General features: G+C 43.9%; 1 protein-coding gene across 1 annotated transcript in view; it reads right to left on the bottom strand.

The window, feature by feature from the left end:
* Positions 1-9,241, bottom strand: part of GAS2L3 (growth arrest specific 2 like 3) — a 234,627-nt gene extending 225,386 nt beyond the window's left edge. The window contains exon 1 of the mRNA XM_086918027.1: positions 9,103-9,241. The gene's annotated coding sequence lies outside the window, so the exon portion shown is untranslated. The remainder of the gene's footprint in view (positions 1-9,102) is intronic.
* Positions 9,242-13,302: the final 4,061 nt, after the last annotated feature.

The following is a 13,302-nucleotide window of genomic DNA, read 5'->3' as shown; positions in this document are numbered from 1 at the left end:
TCACAGCGCTTCAATGGTGCAAACCCTAGTTTCCCTTGTGCAGCAATGTGCCAGAAGCGCGTCCCTGCCTCGTCTTCCCAGCGCACACACCTACTCACGCCACTGAGCATCAGCGATGGGTGGTAATACGACCCAAAGGTGAGCCGAGGAAATTGCCAGTGCCCACCACACCCAACGATCGTAGTGCGTAGATCGTAATGGCTTCTGGTAACACAAAGGCACCCGAGTGACTTACGACACACTTAATATGGCCAACAGCAAATACATGCAAACAATACATTCTGCAGGACCGCTGCTGCACACCGCAACACATGCATTTATGTCAAGAAATGGAAAAAACACTGGTAAATGTAAGCATAATTGTATAATAGCTTTACTGTCTTTTTGGATTTTTAAATTACCTTACAATTGTGGCGTTGGCTAATCGATTTTGGTGCATCCTACCACTGCCTGCCACTGTTATCATAGCATACCGATCATTAAAAATGCTGACTCTCAAAGGCCCCGATCTTTAACATCGGGTGAAAGTAGCTTGTATATAGCCATCTTGTGCTCTCGTTATTCCTCATTACAGAAAACAAAAGAATGCTAGCTAATGGGACAGCAATTTACCATTTTTTACGGGTTTCCTATTCTAGTTTGCTTTTGTAGTTGAAGACTTAGATAGATATCTTGTACACTTTGATACGCAAGACCCACTGCACTCACAGTGATTACACCATTCTCGAGGTGCCTTCCACAGGTGAGTGCCATTTAAATAGATGATAACACACATCATTCCCTGTTTGTCTCCACATCCACTAGTTTGAACACATTTCCTCAGACCTTGCTATCGGACAGCCGTGTTGTGTTGACGTTAATATAGAACTCTGCGACTGCCTGTGCCTTGAATTAAATACATTAATTAATGCGATCAAAGGCATGCTTGTTGATATTAGATATGTGACACCCTGCGTTGTTCAATATCCGACATGTGATACAGTTGTTATACAGAAAGGCGTTCTGCCTTGGAGCTGCTTACTTCTGAAAGCTAAAACGTCTTTATAAAACACACACACAACCACACACACACACAACCACACACACCCAAGCACACACAACCACACACACACACAAACACACACAACCACACACACGCACACAGGCACAACACACAAAACCACAAGCACACACAACCACACACACAACCACACGCACAAACAACCACACACAACCACACACACAAGCACAACCACACACACAAGCACAACCACACATACAACCACAACCACACATACAACCACAACCACACATACAACCACAACCACACATACAACCACAACCACACCATCAGTGCACAGTTTCACCAGGCACAGACACCATCAGTCGTCAGTGCATGCTTTCACCGGGCACAAACACCACCAGCTGTCAGTGCACACTTTCACAAGGCACAAACAACACCAGCCGTCAGTGCACGCTTCCACCAGGCACACACCACTAGCCGTCAGTGCATGCTTTCACCAGGCACACACCACCACCAGTGCACGCTTTCACCAGCCACACACACACACCAGCAGCCGTCAGTGCACGCTTTCACCAGGCACACACACCACCAGGCGGCAGTGCACACTTCCACCACAGCACCACTCAGGGGCACCACAACATCACTATGCACTACAACAGCATCACTGAACGCCACAGCATCACTTGTCCCCAAAACAACATCACTCAGCGCCACCACAGCATCAATCTGTGCAACCATTCAACAAAAACTAGTTCAAATATTTTCTGTCAATGTTTCAAGCTTTATTACAAATGTCATAAAAAGATGTTAAATGTTTTCACTTCTGTTCTTGTTAAAACATTGTGATTTGTCAGATCAATACATGTAAGACAGGGGAAAACTAAACATGTACCTTAACTAATGCTATAGATGTAACATTTGCTAACTTTATAACTATTGGCATTTCTAATAACAAAATTATTACTTTTATATTTTGAAAAACAAACAAAACATTTTTAAAAAATGTACATTTTACACACCAAAAGCTCAAACTTTTCTATTGCGAGACCTATTGCATTGCAAATGCTTGTTGTGTTTTTGCATCATTTTCTCCCCGCTGCACCATTTCAGCAATAACATCAGCACTCCGGCAGCTCCTGCTCAGCACCAGGGACGTCTAGGAGAACATTGCACCAGGATTCCACAGGCCAGGTAAAATTTAACTGACTGTTGTGGCTTGGTCCTGGGACCCACATCACCTTTACCCAGAAAGGGTTCCACGAAACTCAGCCTGCAACTGGCCGATTGCCACTAGCGGCTTTTCCCTTTGACCGCAATGATAAAGTTTCACTGTATTATTTTGGATTGATTTTATAATACTTAAAACATCTATAACTATGGTTATATGTATGCTATTCCATTCCTTTTGGTGTCTATATTAAGATTAAAATCTGGTTTATCGTTATAAATTGGTGTCGGATTTCTTTAGAGTTGCGTCAATTATCATCCATGTTGGTATTCTGAAATGCTTAACACATGCTTCTCTAGTAAAGCCTGATGGCTCTTTGCCACAATTCGACTGAGCTAACGATATATTAGTTAGAGTCCGAGGACCATCTTTGGGGTTTGTGAGAGTATTACATAGTAAAGCCTAACAAGCATTACCACATAATACTCCCACCTTCCTACATACTTGTCACAGTTTGCAGAGCCACCGCAGGATAGGCCCCAAGATACCACATCTGGGGCCCAGTATACCCTTTCGACCCAGTAACCTCCTCAGAGTCTGGCATAACAACAAAAAATACCTAATAAATGCTAATAACCACTCTGCCTAAACAATTTGCTATAGGCACTCATAATGAAGTTTCCATTAAAGGCAAAAAGAACAATTGACGGACAGAACAATATCGTACATTCACCCCAGTACAGAGATCTGGGCCTAAAGCCGTGGTTTTTTGGCTCCTCATGCCATTCCAGTTTGAACCCAGCCAACTTGGGTGGCGTGGTGAGCAAAAGAATAATGGATTAAACCCAGATCCTTGTGACTCGGGGTGAATGTTGACATTATTCAGCATTCCGTCCATCAGTTGTTTTGTTTCCATTAAAGGCACACTTTTTAAAACATGCTCAAAACTATTCTCTACTTCAATTTTTTTTCGCAAGCATAAAAAGTATTACCATCCAAAATCAACCAACACTATGGCACTAATAGCCCACATATACATCTTTCAAACTGTAAGAACTCTTTTAGTAGACCTATACAGTTGCTCTACTAAAAATACCCACACTTTCATAACCCTTTCCCATCACTTTTCAAAAACGTCCCCATTCTTTTTAAAATGTTTTTCTACTCATTAAGCAATCCACACCAGTTTATATACCAAGTTACATAAAGATGTCAAAATAAAAACATGCTTTGTCTGCAACAACCGTACCTATAGCATTTAACAATTCCTAAAGCAAAATAAATTACTACCCAAACCAGTTAGCTTTTTCATTTTCTTTCATTTCTTTGCAATACATCATAAGCCACTCTTATGTGCCTACAAAACAACAGGAGCCTTGATCATATGCATGGGAGTCACAGTAGCACATTTGAGTGTCCTTGCTGAACTCCATAAACACATTAGTTTCAGATGCACTATTCTACATCTGCATTTTATGTCGAACTTGCAGAATTACCGACTTGCATTTCTCCTTTATGAACAGATGAAGTGAGAGGCAGTAGTACCTCCACCTCTTCTATCCATTATTCTGATTGTTTAGACCTAAACCTGATTGTTTTGTTTTTCGTACTTGCAACCTGTACCCAGCATACTTTTTCACTTTTTAGCTGCTACGCATTGTTCTGAAAGTTTATTTTCTATTCTAACATCCCTAAAAAAGAAAAAACTTGGTCCACACATTCTTGCACGTAAACTCAAAATGGCTTAGCTAGTGTTAGAGGAAGCTACTGGGAAACAGGGGGGACTCAACCCTTGACCAATGACCACCACCCAGCTCAAAAAATAGAATTACCACTCAATTTCATTCACTGTCAGAAAACACTGTTTTATCAACATCATTAGTTCGAACTGCATAGCAGTTTGAACAAATATATCTGCTATGCTGTAAGTACCTTTTAAATTCAAGTTAATTTCTTACAAAATCAACTTCATGTTCTGACTCCACTGCACAACACTCTTCTGTGAGGGTACAGGTTACCTCTGCTAATGCAGTCTTTTCAAAAAATAGACCATACTTCAAGCTTACATTATGTGGTAAATCGAGATCCTGATTCTTTGTTAGATTTTCTTTCTAGAACAGTGTAGGTTGGATGGATTCCCCATGCACTCAGAAGCCCAACTGTCACCAAACACTTCCCTAAGAAAAAGCAGAAAGTGTTGGATTTACCAATGCTTGCTGTTACTGTGTACATGGTTGTAGCTGAAGTGCCTTATAATTAAGAGTAAATAAACACCATCAACACCTACCCCATATACCAAACTAGACGTTGCCCCAATGTGGCCAATAGGGTCATTCTTTGTGGCTGGGAAGACACCACCAAGCTTGAAGCCACTACTTTAAAATAGTCTTCACTGAGCTGTCACCAAAAGAATGTGTTATTTACAGGGGTACTTATGCTCCACTCCCTGCAGATGTCTTTTTTCAGGGCATATTCTACCTGTTGCAGCTCTCTTTTAAAGTTCTCATTTTATATCAGGCAATTCTCTAGCTCCCTGTGTACATATGCTCTTCCTCACAGAGACCTGGTTCAACGATACCTCTCACTCTATGTTTGATCTCCAATTAACCACAGGCTATTCTATATTTAGGAATGACAGAATTGACAAAGTTGGGGGAGGTGTTGCAGTCATCTTTAGAAACTCCCTTCAACTTAAGGTGTTTCCTATCAGCTCCTTCCACACTTTTGAATGCCTATCTCTTGAGCTTCAATTACACCACCGCTCACCCCTCAGATTCCATGCCATCTACCGCCTGCCTCGTAGTGGTCATCGTTTATGGAGGAACTCACTGACTTCATCAGCGACCAATACTCGCAAAGTGACAATCAGACCTTCGTAGGTGACTTCAATCACCACTGGGGCTTACCGCAAGACTCTTCTGCGAATTTGCTGGCCACCTTCCTCTCTGCAAACGATCTTATCCAACACTGCACAGAATCAACACACTCGAAGGGCTCAATCCTGGACCTTGTTATTTCTAAAGCAGGCATGCTTTCTATCGCTACCTCTATTCATGTAGACTGGTTTGACCGCCTCCTCATCCCATTCTCTCTTCACCTATCACACTCTATAACTCTTGGCCAACCTAAGAGGGCTACCTCCTGGTTCCGTGACGCTAAAAATATTGACGTTGGTTCCCTCTGTGAATCAGCTTTGTTGTGCCTTCCAAGGCTAGAACCCAACCTAGATTTTGACGAACTCACCTCCCAATGCCTCACAGTCGAAATCAATAACGTTGCTCCTCTCCAAAGCAAAAAGGAAAGGCCCACTCCCTCAGCACCTTGGTTCAATAAATCCCTCTATGAAGAAAGGAAGCACCTAAGGTTCCCGGAGAAACAATGGAGGCAAGCACCCTCCACCGATAATTTGGCCACGCTTCGTTCAGCAAGATCCAAGTACCACAAGCACATCTTCCTTGGGAAAGCGTCGCACTTCAGAACCCTCCTTGACACAGCCAAAAAACTATTCGATCTCATCAGGAATCCAAACTGCCCTCCCCCAACCTTTAAGTTGGAGGATTCTACAAAGAAAGCAGTGGATTTCGCTATATTCTTTGACAAAAAAGTGAAATCCCTTGTGGATCAGTTCGCTCATCCTACCCCTCCAGAGGAGCGCAAATCCTTAGCGATTTGGCAGAACTTTGACACCATCTCTGAAGATGCCCCTCTCAATTGCATCCTCGAAACAAAGCCCTCCAACCATTCTCTTGACCTCATCCCTAGTGCCATTGCCATTGACTTCTATACCCATTCTCTTTCCTATTGGACCACTCTGGTCAACCTCTCCCTCTGTCAAGGCTTCCTTCCTGTCTCCTTCAAAACTGGGCAGGTCACCCCTCTGCTTAAAAAACCCACTGCTAGTGCGAATGACCTCAAGAACTTCCGCCCCATCACTAACCTACCCTTTCTTGCGTAGCGAAACAACTCTCACGTCATATCAAGGACAATGATCTTCTTGACAATTGTCAGTCCGGCTTCATCCAAAACTGCAGCACTGAAACAGCCCTGCTGCAAGTGATTGATTGTGCGCTGCAATACTCAATTTAGGGAGTCCTGTCTACTAATTCTCCTTGACCTTTCTGCAGCCTTTAACACTGTCAATAACAAAACTCTCCTCAACACTGTTCAAAAGAGAATGGGCATAGAGGGCACTGTGCTTAAATGGTTTGCTTCCTTCCTCTCTGCTATATCCCATATGATCAAAATAGCGAACAGTCTTTCATCTCCTTTGGCGGTAGGTCAAGGTGTCCCTCAAGGCTCTATACTTGCACCCACATTTTTCAATCTCTATTTAGAACCACTGGGAAATCTCCTAAGTAAATCCCTGATCCACTATCATCTCTATGCAGATGACACTCAAATCTACCTCAAGGTTGCCTCCATTCACAATCTCGCCTTACAATCTCGCCATCCTAAACTCTACTCTCGACTCCAATCAAAACTGGATGTCAACTCATCAACTGATTCTGAATCCCTCCAAAACTAAATTCCTCCTCTTCATTTTCTCCTCCCCGGTTCAATCATGGATGGATCAGATGAATCTACTTAACAATAAACCCATCATTGTCGACAGCGTAAAATCCCTTGGTGTCATACTCGACAAAAAACTCAATCTAATCTCCCGCATCAATTCCATTGCAAAGTCTGCTCGATGCCAACTGCGCCTTCTTTGGGGAATTCGTCACTTCTTCCCGGAGCAAGACCTTAAAAACCTGGTCAATCGCTGGTCCTCTCCAGACTGGACTACTGCAATTCTCTTCTTACTGGCCTCCCCAAATCCCACCTGTCCCACCTTAAATCTGTTCTGCATTCAGCAGCTCGTTTCATTTATGGGGCCAAAAGAAGCGACCACATCACACCCATGTTATCCACCTACGCTGGCTTCCCCTCGAGGCTAGAGCTATCTACAAGACTGCCTGTATCACCCACAAATCCTTGCACTCCTCCTCTCCTCGCTACCTGGCGAATAAACTGAAACTCTCTGGAGGCTCTAGACCATCACGTAATGCGGAAAATGTAATGCTTGAACCTCCCACTTTCAAGAAGGAAAGATCGATGGCCCAATCCTTTTTAGGCAACACAGTGAGAATCTGGAACTCACTTCCGCCTCAGCTTCGGACCACGACCTCCTCTCAGGCCTTCAAAACTGACCTCAAAGTTCTCCTCCTTCAAAGACACCTCCAAATTTAATTCACGCCATCTCTATTATCGGAAGGAAGACCTTCCATTATAGAAAATTCTATTCTCCATGACTATGGAAGTGCCTTCCCAGTGTGTTCTTGTGGTCGGAGTGTCTGCCATTTATTGCAGTATTATCCTTCTACCTGTGTTTGGTACTCTTTTGTAACCTGCACACGTCACTTTTCTCTTGTAACACACTGTTTGCTACCTCTTACATTTTGTTTGCTTTAGATACTTGCACAAGTGCCACCATTGCCTATGTAACGTTTGTTCTTGTGTTTGAGTGTCTGCCATTTATTGCAGCATTATACCTCTACTGGTTCTTTGTACGCTTTTGTAACTTGCACACGTCACTTTTTCCTCCTGTAATGTACCGTTTGCTACATCTTGTATTTTGTTTGCTCGCAATTGTCACTTTTGCCTCATTTAACTTGCTTGCTTTTGTAATTTGTTCACTTGTAATTTTCTCTTCATGTATCATTACTGTTCCTATTGTGAAGCGCTCTGACACCTTCGGGTAAAGTCTGCGCTATATAAAAACGCATAAATAAATAAACTCAGATCTAGCTCCCAGGATGCCTCACCCTTTTAGCTCTCACGCAAAGCACATCAACCTTGCAGAATGGTTTCTCATGGATGCGTTCACATCTCTTCTGACCTCTGTCTCCGTGGCACCTCACTTCCTCTGCAGCTGTTTCCCTTTTGGAACAAAACTCCCTGAAGCTTTCTCTCCCATTGCACTTCACCCACTGCACCTCTCTCCCCCAAAAGACATCATTGCTTGCAACAAACCCCGCCTCCGGGGACATTCTAGCCTGCGGCTTTCTCAACCAAGGCACCCCATACTTGCCGTTCTCTAGCTCTGCATGTATCACACTCCTCCACTGACAACATCGCCTACATCTTTCTCCCACACCAGCCCCTTCACCCTCCCCCAAGAGGCACATTACTGTCGCAGAACGACCCCCCCCCCCTTCCCCCTTCCCCCCTCCCTCCAATCCTATCAATGCTATTAGCGGTCTAGTGCCATATCCACCTTGCACAACCCTCCCCCAATATTTAGCACAACAGTGCATATTTATTTCCCAAGACGTCTTCTGTAAATTGCTCACAGGCCACATCGCAATTCTTAAGAATGTCATTCCTACTACATATGTGGACTTTTCTCCATTGGCACATATCAAGATCTAGCTCCCAATCTCTGCATCTACCGGCGATGACGTAACTTTGCTCTTCCCTGCCTCTATCCTATGTGCCACGACACTTCGCTTATGTCCCCAGGCCTCCATGCACACGTGATACTCCATTCATATGTTTAAATCCAGTGCCCCTCCCTTGCTTCAGTTTAGATCAGATGGACTACACCCACGGCCTCCTCCTTGAAAAAACGTCCTGCTTTTCTATAAGCAACCCTTCTCACCGCCCACTCTGATTTGTGGCAAAATACTGCCAATTCCAATTGTACCCTATATCGCCCACAAAACTCCTGACCTAGGACAGTGTCTGTGTGTGAAGAAACGAAAATCTAACAACACTCCAAAGCACTGCCTTCGTGGGACGTTGCTTGTTCCATTCTCTGCGAGTTTCATCCCCCAGCTGAGAGCGATAAGCATGCAGACTGCTGTTTCTTACTGATAGTGTCAGGGACGGCGCTGGTTTGTGAGTGCGAGGCAGTGATCCTGAGCATAGGCTTGCTGCAGACAGTACTTACTGTTTTGATATTGCGTGCTACTCCTCTGCTCTCTATAACACCAGGGTGGGTGATACTTCCAGATGTAGCCCGCCCCTCACCTGTTGCCATGCGAGCTCTGATCAGCTGTTTGCTTGTCCTAAGCAACTCTTCGGATGCCCCGCCGCTCATCCCCGGGATCCACTCATTTGCTCCACACTTCAGCGCAGTTCGAAAAAGCCAATCAGGAGGGCGCTGTGGGTGGAGCTGCCATGCATTGCCTGGAGGCTCTCCGCAGTGAAACGACAGTTGTCACCACTCAGCAGCTTCAGCGTGGATCTATCTGTCGGCCATTTTCGGAGGGTGTATAGAGGGTCCAAAGCGGCAGAAGCCCTACAATGGGGTATAACAGTTCACAGTTGAATTTAGTAAACTTGTTGAATAATCATATGCTTTGATATACAAAAAAAGCGCAGACATCTTGGACCAATTCTACAGAATGAATCATCTTATTTTCCAGTACACGCTCGTTTAATATTTCCCTTCAAAAATAAGAAAACATCAAAATAATATTTTGTTAAAACGATTTGCTATTTTGTATAGACACACGTATGCTCTGTTTCTTATAAGAGTTACATTTTATATCAAATATGGCCGCCACGATTTTTAAACACCTCTCATTCTAGTCCTCCAACTGTGTATATCACAACACGTGCTGACTGTCAATCGGTAGCGCAGGTCACTGAAAAGTGCCCTAGCAATGTTTTGGAATAATACTCTGCCAGTGTTGCCATATTCGGCTAAATTACGCACAATTGGGCTATATTTTTCCTGGTTGGGCAGTAACATTTTGGTTTGTGCTAGTTGCCAGATTATAAATATATTTACAGTGCTCCATCGAAGAAGTATTGTTAACCTCTTAAGCGCTGCGCCTATACCAATGGCCGATGGCACCACTACCTCGGGAGTGCTGCAGTCGGCCGTTGGACGTTCCAACTGCACCTGCGCAATGGAACGTTCAGCACTGGAGCTGGACGTTCCAAAGCAGCTAAGGTGCTAAAGTGCTTTATTAGACAAATATTTACTTGGCATCCTGCTGCACCCTGGCGTAGCTAGTGCCAGGGAGCACTATTTTGCGGGCATGCGTGCAGCACAGGTGGCCCGTTGCGGCTGCCTTTATAATTTATTTGGGAACATTCACTGACAGTAGTGTCAGTCAGACCCCCCAAGGATATAGCGGCATGGATTAGCAAATTTAGCGGCACAAATATGGAAATGTAGCTGCATTTTTGCTGCACATTATGCATTTTTGCTGCACTTTATTTTACTCAAAATCATTAATTTTCAGTCTGAAATCAATGGAAACTGTTTCAGCAGAATATTCCACTTTGCAATAGGCATGTTTAAAGTGTCTGCAACTCTACAGAAGCACAGCTCTGGTCCTCACCTCGCAGGAAGGAGCTGGATTTCTCCCTGGGATGTTCTAGTGCCCATGGATGTACCCCTGCCGGGTACCGCTCCCTCCTTGATCTGTGAGGCAGGAAACCTCTTCCTCAGGCACCCTACGGCACAGAATTGTAGTGGCTGATCCAAATAAGTGAGACAGACTGCGTAGGGAGGTCGACTCCTGCTTCCTAGTTATTTCACCAATTTGTGTAAATGTACATTATCAGGTGCAATCTTCACCTTTAAAAAAATGGTAGAGCCAATTTATAACCTCTTCAAAGGCTCCATCAAGTGCTTACCGTCCATGGAAAGCACCACCCCACTCATGGACTCACCTGCACTTTAATCTACAAGTCTCTTAAAACCTATCCCTAAATGGAACCCTTGTCTACTGACCACTCGGACCACGAGCTACTTTCACCAGCCTCATCGTGGACTTCATTGCTCATGCTTACAATCAACTCCAGAGCCTTCATACTCCTCAGCGACCTCAACTTTCACCTAGAAGATAGAACTGACTCCTGCTTCACAACACTCTTTGAAAGCCTCAACAACAGGCAAAGAAGAACCAAAAAGTACGCCAGCTTTTACACAGAGGACCTTTGAGACTCCAAAAGACCCTACAAACAGCTAGAAAGGAAATGGAGAGCCACGCACAAAACCACCGACACAACCACCTACAAAGCTGCACTAAGACACAACTACCAGCAAATGAGAGATACCAAAAAAACGAGTACACATCAAAGGGAGCCCCAACAGCTACAAGGAGATCTTCTCCATCATCAAGGACTGCCACACACCATCGGCCTGCGTCAACAGCATCACACCCTCCCAAGAACTCTGCAACAACCTATCAAACTTCTTGAACGGTTGGAGTATTAAAATGCAGCATTGTCAAGACTCAGTGGGCCCTCAGAGCTTTGCACCAATGCTAGCCAAGCCAATGTTGGCCTACATTAAAAAAAAACTTGGAACAAAAAACCAGGCTCTGAGCCCACAATACATGAATTTCTTTTCTCAAAAACTAACAGAAAAATGCAGAGAATTATTGAAATGTGCAGATATTGGTGCACCTCAGTTTGCTTTTCCCATGTGCTGGGTAAATTATGAACAGAGTGGCTGTCAAAATATATATTTTTTACTTGATCCTACCCTTTTTAGTGTTTTATTTTTCTCTGTTAATTGGAAGTGCATAGATTTATTAAAGCCATTCCAATAAACACATGGTTAGACATAAAAGGCTATTTTTTTTAATTATCTCTGCCTGTTTAAATTATTCCTGTTTATTTATTAGGAGATAAACAGAGCTGCTACCAACCTGCTGGCACCAGTTTCACATTTAGCAAGCCCTGTGTTTTTTGTTATTGATCTACACCCCTCTGTGCGCTGGAACACGTACACCCATACTTTATTTTATTTATTTATTTGAAAGGTTTAATATAGCGCTGGCTAGACCCGGGGGTATCAGAGCTCTTTACAAGTGCAAAGACAAGATTACAGGAGTTGTTCAAGGGCACAGTATAACAGTGGTAAAAAACAACACTCCAATCACATGTGCAAAGACAAGAATTACAGGAATAGTTCTAGAGTACAATACAACAATAAGTAAATGAAGAAGTCTAGGGACTGGAGACGCTAGACTTAGCTTGGACTAAAAAATAAAAACATTTTCAAAGGACCTTAATATAGGTATGCTGGAACAAGTTCACATTTTTTCGACTAATTTTTCCTAATGTCTGCACTCCAATGTTTATCACCAACCAGGGAGCCACATGTTAGTTTGAAGTTTTCTTTTTGCAGCGTTTGACTTTGGTTTTTTCTTTGCTAGCAAACAGGCCATTTTGTAAGTATAGGAATTTGAGAGAGCAATACACTCATGCTTTAACTAAAAGGTTCCCGACTCCCCTTTACGATCAAACAGAAGAAGAAGCAAGGCGCACACAAAGTGGAGGTGCACCATCTTCAAGCTTCTCAGCAAGCGAGATTACAGCTCCCTCTCTAAACCGGGAACCTTTTCACACTGTAAACCATGCCGTGCGCACTGAAAAAGTCAATCTGCAAAGGCCAACAGAATTCTCTTGTTACGTTACTGGAACAATTCCCAAATAGGGAACAAAACAGTCCCTTCTGTCCCTTGGTGAGCACGGTCAACCTGACCCAGAGGCAATAAACAGGTCCAATTGTGAATATGAACGAAACCCAAGGTACACTAAAAATTCCCTCCCACTTCGATTCCATGCCCTGCACCCCATAGTTGAGCCATAGGGTGATAAGTCATCCACTTGCCGGGAGGAAACTCTCTGATTTTGTTGTTCTCCGGGCCCCCCACTTGCAGGTTTTGTTTTGCTGAATAAAAAATAAGCTGTGTGTGACACGATAACAAGTCAGTCTAGCGAGCATTAGATTTATGACCCAAGTGCTTCCATCGAGTCAGCCGAAGCACTGCCGAAAGTTGGAGTGGAGGTGGGACCGTCACTGCCCTAGTTGAAGACAGAGAAGGTTTGTAAAAGTTAGCAATAGAATTCAGACCATTAGGAAGCAGCTATCTTACGGCTGCACAGCGACACCTAGTGACGTGTGCGCCACATTGCAACCAATAAGAATCCTTCATTATTTCCTTTATTCAGGGAGACCCTTTTTAGCGGCTAAATCAGCAAATATCGCGGCCATCGCGCTAATCTGCCGATTTCGCGTTTTTTCTTGAATCGCGAAATGCTGGAGGGTCTGGTCAGTGAGTGTCCCCAAATAAATTATAAAGGCTGCCACAGCGTGCCACCAGTGACACGCGCGCAGCCC

Source organism: Lissotriton vulgaris, chromosome 1_1 (assembly GCF_964263255.1).
Source record: "Lissotriton vulgaris chromosome 1_1, aLisVul1.2, whole genome shotgun sequence".
NCBI classification, from domain to species: Eukaryota; Metazoa; Chordata; class Amphibia; order Caudata; family Salamandridae; genus Lissotriton; species Lissotriton vulgaris.
The sequence above is the reverse complement of the archived record's forward strand: the minus strand, read 5'-3'. Positions and strand labels throughout refer to the sequence as shown.